This window comes from Bos indicus, chromosome 13 (genome assembly GCF_029378745.1).
Source record: "Bos indicus isolate NIAB-ARS_2022 breed Sahiwal x Tharparkar chromosome 13, NIAB-ARS_B.indTharparkar_mat_pri_1.0, whole genome shotgun sequence".
Taxonomy (NCBI): Eukaryota; Metazoa; Chordata; class Mammalia; order Artiodactyla; family Bovidae; genus Bos; species Bos indicus.
Window position 1 is genome coordinate 20,004,591 of NC_091772.1, and position 7,796 is coordinate 20,012,386.

The 7,796-nt window shown below is 39.7% G+C and overlaps 1 long non-coding RNA gene across 3 annotated transcripts in view; it reads left to right on the forward strand.

The window, feature by feature from the left end:
* The window catches only part of LOC139186445 (uncharacterized), a 173,996-nt gene extending 166,735 nt beyond the window's left edge, over positions 1-7,261 (forward strand). For all 3 annotated transcript variants that reach the window (XR_011569998.1, XR_011569999.1, XR_011570001.1), the window contains one exon: positions 465-7,261. This is a non-coding gene — a long non-coding RNA (uncharacterized lncRNA). The remainder of the gene's footprint in view (positions 1-464) is intronic.
* The last annotated feature ends 535 nt before the right edge of the window (positions 7,262-7,796 follow it).

Here is a 7,796-nt window from a genome sequence, read left to right on the forward strand (position 1 = left end):
TTAGGTATGTAAGTCAATAGTACTAAGAAATTCACATTGTTGTACAACCAATTTCCTGAATACTCTTTATCTTGCAAAACTGAACTCTATACCCATTTGTTGCTATTTGTAACTCTCCATTTTCCTGGCCCTCAGTCCCTGGCAACCCATTTCCACTTTCTGTCTCTAGGAATTTGACTATTCTAAGTAACTCATATAAGTCAAGTCATATAATATTTGTTTCTTTTGACTGCCTTATTTCACTTAGCTTAACGTCCTCAGGCTCATCTATGTTGTAGTATGTGTCAGAATTCTCTTCCATTTTAAGGCTGAATAATATTCCCATGGCATGTATATACTGTGTTTTGTTTATCCATTCATCCATGGATAGACATTTGGATTGCTTCTCACATTTGACTATTGTGAATAATGCTGCTATGAACATAGATGTACAAATATGGTGACTTTGCTTTCAATTCTGTTAGGTATGTACCCAGAAGTAGAATTGCTGGATCATATGGAAGAGATACCCCAGGTCCAAGGTAAGAGAAACCCAAGTAAGATGGTAGGTGTTGCAAGAGGGCATCAGAGGGCAGACACACTGAAACCATAATCACAGAAAACTAGTCAATCTGATCACATGGACCACAGCCTTGTCTAACTCAGTGAAACTAAGCCAGGCCATGGGGGGCCACCCAAGACGGGCGGGTCATGGTGGAGAGGGCTGACAGAATGTGGTCCACTGGAGAAGGGAATGGCAAACCACTTCAGTATTCTTGCCTTGAGAACCCCATGAACAGTATGAAAAGGCAAAATGATAGGATACTGAAAGAGGAACTCCCCAGGTTGGTAGGTGCCCAGTATGCTACTGGAGATCAGTGGAAAAATAACTCCAGAAAGAATGAAGGGATGGAGCCAAAGCAAAAACAATACCCAGTTGTGGATGTGACTGGTGATAGAAGCAAGGTCCAATGCTGTAAAGAGCAATATTGCATAGGAACCTGGAATGTTAGGTTCATGAATCAAGGCAAATTGGAAGTGGTCAAACAGGAGATGGCAAGAGTGAATGTCGACATGCTAGGAATCAGCGTACAAAAATGGACTGGAATGGGTGAATTTAACTCAGATGACCATTATGTCTACTACTGTGGGCAGGAATCCCTCAGAAGAAATGGAATAGCCATCATGGTCAACAAAAGAGTCCGAAATGCAGTACTTGGATGCAATCTCAAAAACGACAGAATGATCTCTGTTCATTTCCAAGGCAAACCATTCAGTATCACAGTAATCCAAGCCAATACCCCAACCAGTAATGCTGAAGAAGGTGAAGTTGAATTGTTCTATGAAGACCTACAAGACCTTTTAGAACTAACACCCAAAAAAGATGTCCTTTTCATTATAGGGGACTGGAATGCAAAAGCAGGAAGTCAAGAAACACCTGGGGTAACAGGCAAATTTGCCTTGGAATACAGAATAAAGCATGGCAAAGGCTAATAGAGTTTTGCCAAGAGAACGCACTGGTCATAGCAAACACCCTCTTCCAACAACACAAGAGAAGACTCTACACATGGACATCACCAGATGGTCAAAACCGAAATAAGACTGATTATATTCTTTGCAGCCAAAGATGGAGAAGTTCTATACAGTCAGCAAAAACAAGACCAGGAGCTGACTATGGCTCAGGTCATGAACTCCTTATTGCCAAATTCAGACTTAAATTGAAGAAAGTAAGGAAAACCACTAGACCATTCAGATATGACCTAAATCAAATCCCTTATGATTATACCGTGGAAGTGAGAAATAGATTTAAGAGACTAGATCTGATAGATAGAGTGCCTGATGACCTATGGATGGAGGTTCGTGACATTGTACAGGAGACAGGGATCAAGACCTCCCCATGGAAAAAAAATGCAAAAAAGCAAAATGGCTGTCTGGGGAGGCCTTACAAATAGGTATGAAAAGAAGAGAAGGGAAAAGCAAAGGAGCAAAGGAAAGATATAAGCATCTGAATGCAGAATTCCAAAGAATAGCAAGGAGACATAAGAAAGCCTTCCTCAGCGATCAGTGCAAAGAAATAGAGGAAAACAACAGAATGGCAAAGACTAGAGATCCCTTCAAGAAAATTAGAGATACCATGTGAACACTTCATGCAAAGATGGGCACAATAAAGGACAGAAATGGTATGGACCTAACAGAAGCAGAAGATATTAAGAAGAGGTGACAAGAATACACAGAAGGGCTGTACAAAATAGATCTTCATGACGAAGATAATCATGATGGTGTGATTACTCACTAGAGCCAGACATCCTGGAATGTGAAGTCAAGTGGGCCTTATTTTTTTTTTTTTTAGTTTTTTTTAAAATTTTTTAAAATTAATTTTATTTTATTTTTAAACTTTACATAATTGTATTAGTTTTGCCAAATATCAAAATGAATCCACCACAGGTATACATGTGTGGGCCTTAGAAAGCATCACTACGAACAAAGATAGTGGAGGTGATGGAATTCCAGTTGAGCTCTTTCAAATCCTGAAAGATGATGCTGTGAAAGTGCTGCACTCAATATGCCAGCAAATCTGGAAAACTCAGCAGTGGCCACAGGACTGGAAGAGGTCAGTTTTCATTCCAATCCCAAAGAAAGGCAATGCCAAAGAATGCTCAAACTCCCGCACAATTGCACTCATCTCACACGCTAGTAAAGTAATGCTCAAAATTCTCCAAGCCAGGCTTCAGCAATATGTGAACCGTGAACTTCCTGATGTTCAAGCTGGTTTTAGAAAAGGCAGAGGAACCAGAGATCAAATTGCCAACATCCGCTGGGTCATGGAAAAAGCAAGAGAGTTCCAGAAAAACATCTATTTCTGCTTTATTGACTATGCCAAAGCCATTGACTGTGTGGATCACAATAAACTGTGGAAAATTCTGAAAGAGATGGGAATACCAGACCACCTGACCTGCCTCTTGAGAAATTTGTATGCAGGTCAGGAAGCAACAGTTCGAACTGGACATGGAACAACAGTCTGGTTCCAAATAGGAAAAGGAGTACGTCAAGGCTGTATATTGTCACCCTGCTTATTTAACTTATATGCAGAGTACATCATGAGAAACACTGGACTGGAAGAAACACAAGCTGAAATCAAGATTGCTGGGAGAAATATCAATAACCTCAGATATGCAGATGACACCACCCTTATGGCAGAAAGTGAAGAGGAACTAAAAAGCCTCTTGATGAAAGTGAAAGTAGAGAGTGAAAAAGTTGGCTTAAAGCTCAACATTCAGAAAATGAAGGTCATGGCATCCGGTCCCATCACTTCATGGGAAATAGATGGGGAAACAGTGGAAACAGTGTCAGATTTTATTTTTGGGGGCTCCAAAATCACTGCCGATGCTGACTGCAGCCATGAAGTTAAAAGACGCTTACTCCTTGGAAGGAAAGTTATGACCAACCTAGATAGCATATTCAAAAGCAGAGACATTACTTTGCCAACAAAGGTTCGTCTAGTCAAGGCTATAGTTTTTCCTGTGGTCATGTATGGTTATGAGAGTTCGACTGTGAAGAAAGCTGAGTGGTGAAGAATTGATGCTTTTGAACTGTGGTGTTGGAGAAGACTCTTGAGAGTCCCTTGGACTGGAAGGAGATCCAATCGGTCCATTCTAAAGGAGATCAGTCCTGGGTGTTCATTGGAAGGACTGATGCTAAAGCTGAAACTCCAATACTTTGGCCACCTCATGGGAAGAGCTGACTCATTGTAAAAGACTGTATGCTGAGAGGGATTGGGGGCAGGAGGAGAAGGGGACGACAGAGAATGAGATGGCTGGATGGCATCACCAACTCGATGGACATGAGTTTGAGTGAACTCTGGGAGTTGGTTATGGACAAGGAGGCCTGGCATGCTGCGATTCATGTGGTTGCAAAGAGTCGGACATGACTGAGTGACTGAACTAACTTACTGATGGTAATTCTATTTTCATTTTGTAATATCCACATGGTATTGGAATAGTCATCATGAAAGTGAAAGTGAAAAAGTGCAAGTGAAGTTGCTCACTCATGTCCGACTCTGCAACCCCAAGGTTGTAGCCTACCTGGCTCCTCCGTCCATGAAATTTTCTCAGCAAGAGTACTGGAGTGGGTTGCCATTTCCTTCTCCAAATAATCATCATACTAGTTGCTAAGTAAATAATGAACAAGTACTGGGACTTCCCCGGTGGTCCAGTGGGTAGGATCTGCACCTCCACTGCAGAGGGCATGGGTTCAATACCTGGGCAGAAAACTAAGATCCCATTCGCTGTGCGGCATGGCCATGAAAAAAAAAAAAAAAAAGAACAAGTACTTATTCATTCATTCAGTGATTATTTCTTTGCTCTCTACTTGTTCCAGGCACTAGCTCCTCTTCTGGAGTTTGTACTTTAGTGGAAAAAGATAGAAAATTATCAAAGAAAAATAAATAGAAAAATGTCAGATAATGATAGGTGCCATCCAGAAAATTAAACAATGTTGATGTGATGGAGAGGGCCTGGGAGGCTACTTTAAGTTTGGGGGTAGAAAGACCTTCTAAAGAGGTGATAGTTAAGCTGAGTTCTTATTGACAAGAAGGAACCAGATATATGAAAAGCACTTCAGGCAGAGAGAATGACAAGCAAAAACTGTAAGAAGGAACATACTTAATGAAGTCATGGAAATATGGTTAAAGTATGGTGGGCAAAGGGGAGGTGGTTTAAGATGAGGTCAAAGACAGATGGTGATTTTATTTTCGGTGAAAGAGAAGCAATATAATCATATGTGTAACTCTACTAACACCACTGCATTTAAAGAATTCCACATAACATATTCTTCGTGTTCATTAGATACTCATAATATATATCAAATATCTTTTCATAATCAGTGAATTCAGGTCTAACTCATCTTTTTAAAGCTGTAGATTATTTCATTCCATGGATGTATTAAATTCATTTAATCAATTTTGTCATTTCCCGAATGTCACACAATTGGTATTATCATGATGTAGTCTTTTCAAACTGGCTTCTTTCACTTAGTAATATGCATTTAAGTTTCCCCCATGTCTTTTCATGGCTTGACAGCTCTTTTTGGCAATGAATAATGTCTGGATGTACCATGGTTTATTTATCCATTCACTAACTGAAAATCATCTTGGTTGCTTACAGGGTTTGGCAATTATGAATAAGTCAGTATAAACATCTGTTTTCAGGTTTTCTGGCAGACATTTTTTGAACTCCTTTGAAGAGATACCAAGGAGGGTGATTGCTAGATGCTATAGTAAGAGTATATTTAATTTTGTAAGAAACTGCCAAACTCTTCCAAAGTGGCTATACCATTTTCCATTCCCACCAGCAATGAATGAGAGCTCCTGTTGCTCTAGATCCTCACCAGCATTGGTAGTATTAGTGTTCCAGATTTTAACCATTCTAGGAAGTATGTAGTGGTGTCGCATTGTTGTTTTAATTGGAATTTCCCTAATGGATGGTGACTGCAGCCATGAAATAAAAAGACACTTGTTCCTTGGATGGAAAACTATGAAAAACCTAGGCAGCATATTAAAAAACAGAGACATCACTTTGCCAACAAAGGTCCATACAGTCAAGCTATAGTTTTTCCAGTAGTCATGTACAGGTGTGAGAGTTGGACCATAAAAGGCTGAGTACCGAAGAACTGATGCTTTTGAACTGTGGTGTTGGAGAAGACTCTTGAGAGTCCCTTGGACTGCAAGGAGATCCAACAAAGCCATCGTAAAGGAAATCAAAACCTGAATATTCATTGGAAGGACTGATGCTGAAGCTGAAGCTCCAATGCTTTGGCCACCTGATGTGAAGAGCTGACTCATTGGAAAAGACCCTGATGCTAGGAAAGTTTGAAGACGGGAGGAGAAGGGGACGACAGAGGATGAGATGGTTGGATGGCATCACTGACTCAATGGACATGAATTTGAACAGGCTCAGGGAGTTGGTGATGGACAGGGAAGCCTGGTGTGCTGCAGTCCATGGGGTTGCAAAGAGTTGGACATGACTGAGTGAGACTGAACAGTAACAGTGACATATGATGTAGAGCATCTCTTCCTCTGCTTCTGTGAATCTCCTTTGGTGAAGTACCTGTTAAGATCTTTGGCCCATTTTTTAATCAAGTTGTTTTCTTATTATTAAGTTTTAAGATTTTTCTGTATACTTTGGATAATAGTCCTTTATCAGATATATCTTTTGAAAATATTTTCTCCCTACTGGTGAAATTTTAACTGAAGAGTTCCATTTATGTAGCCAATGTTCTGACTGTAAAGGAAGAAACAGTTTAACTGACATTTTAGGCATGTGGCAGCCATAAGCAGTTATAAATAGGGAATTCTTGTAATCATAGACCAAAAAGTCTATGACATCAGCCAACAACAATGCAGAAATCCTAAAGGAGAAGAGATACAGGGCTGGTTATTCTTAATACTAGGTGGAAAATACTCTTAGGAAGTATAATTAAAATTAACTTAGAATTGTTCTCAATCTAATAAAAAATGTACCATAGTTTTCAATCAGGGTGATTTTTACATATAATTGGAAGGCATTTAAATCCTAGTATATAAGTTGAGTCCCTTGAAAAGACTCTGATGCTGGGAAAGATTGAAGCGGGGAGGAGAAGCGGATGACAAAGGATGAGATGGTTGGATGGCATCATCGACTCAATGGACATGAGTTTGAGTAAACTCCTGGAGTTGGTGATGGACAGGGAGGCCTGGGGTACTGCAGTCCATGGGGTCACAAAGAGTTGGATATGACTGACCGACTGAATCGAACTGATATAAGTTGAAAATTTGACATAAAATATTCTGGTTTCTCTTTGAAATTTATTATACCTTGAACAGTAAACACAAACAGCACACTTTTTAGTCATGTGGTTTGATCACAGAAGACTTTCACTGTTCTACCTCCTACAGGCTAAATAATACTGTGGGGTTATCAAGACAGTATGGTACTGGCACAAAGACAGAAATATAGATCAATGGAACAAAATAGAAAGCCCAGAGATAAATCCACGCACATATGGACACCTTATCTTTGACAAAGGAGGCAAGAATATACAATGGATTAAAGACAATCTCTTTAACAAGTGGTGCTGGGAAATCTGGTCAACCACTTGTAAAAGAATGAAACTAGAACACTTTCTAACACCATACACAAAAGTAAACTCAAAATGGATTAAAGATCTCAATGTAAGACCAGAAACTATAAAACTCCTAGAGGAGAACATAGGCAAAACACTCTCTGACATACATCACAGCAGGATCTTCTATGACCCACCTCCCAGAATATTGGAAATAAAAGCAAAAATAAACAAATGGGACCTAATTAACCTTAAAAGCTTCTGCACATCAAAGGAAACTATTAGCAAGGTGAAAAGACAGCCTTCAGAATGGGAGAAAATAATAGCAAATGAAGCAACCGACAAACAACTAATCTCAAAAATATACAAGCAACTCCTACAGCTCAACTCCAGAAAAATAAATGACCCAATAAAAAATGGGTCAAAGATCTAAATAGACATTTCTCCAAAGAAGACATACAGATGGCTAACAAACACATGAAAAGATGCTCAACATCACTCATTATCAGAGAAATGCAAATCAAAACCACTATGAGGTACCATTTCACACCAGTCAGAATGGCTGCGATCCAAAAGTCTACAAATAATAAATGCTGGAGAGGATGTGGAGAAAAGGGAACCCTCTTACACTGTTGGTGGGAATGCAAACTAGTACAGCCACTATGGAGAAGAGTGTGGAGATTCCTTAAAAAACTGGAAATAGAACTGCCTTATGATCC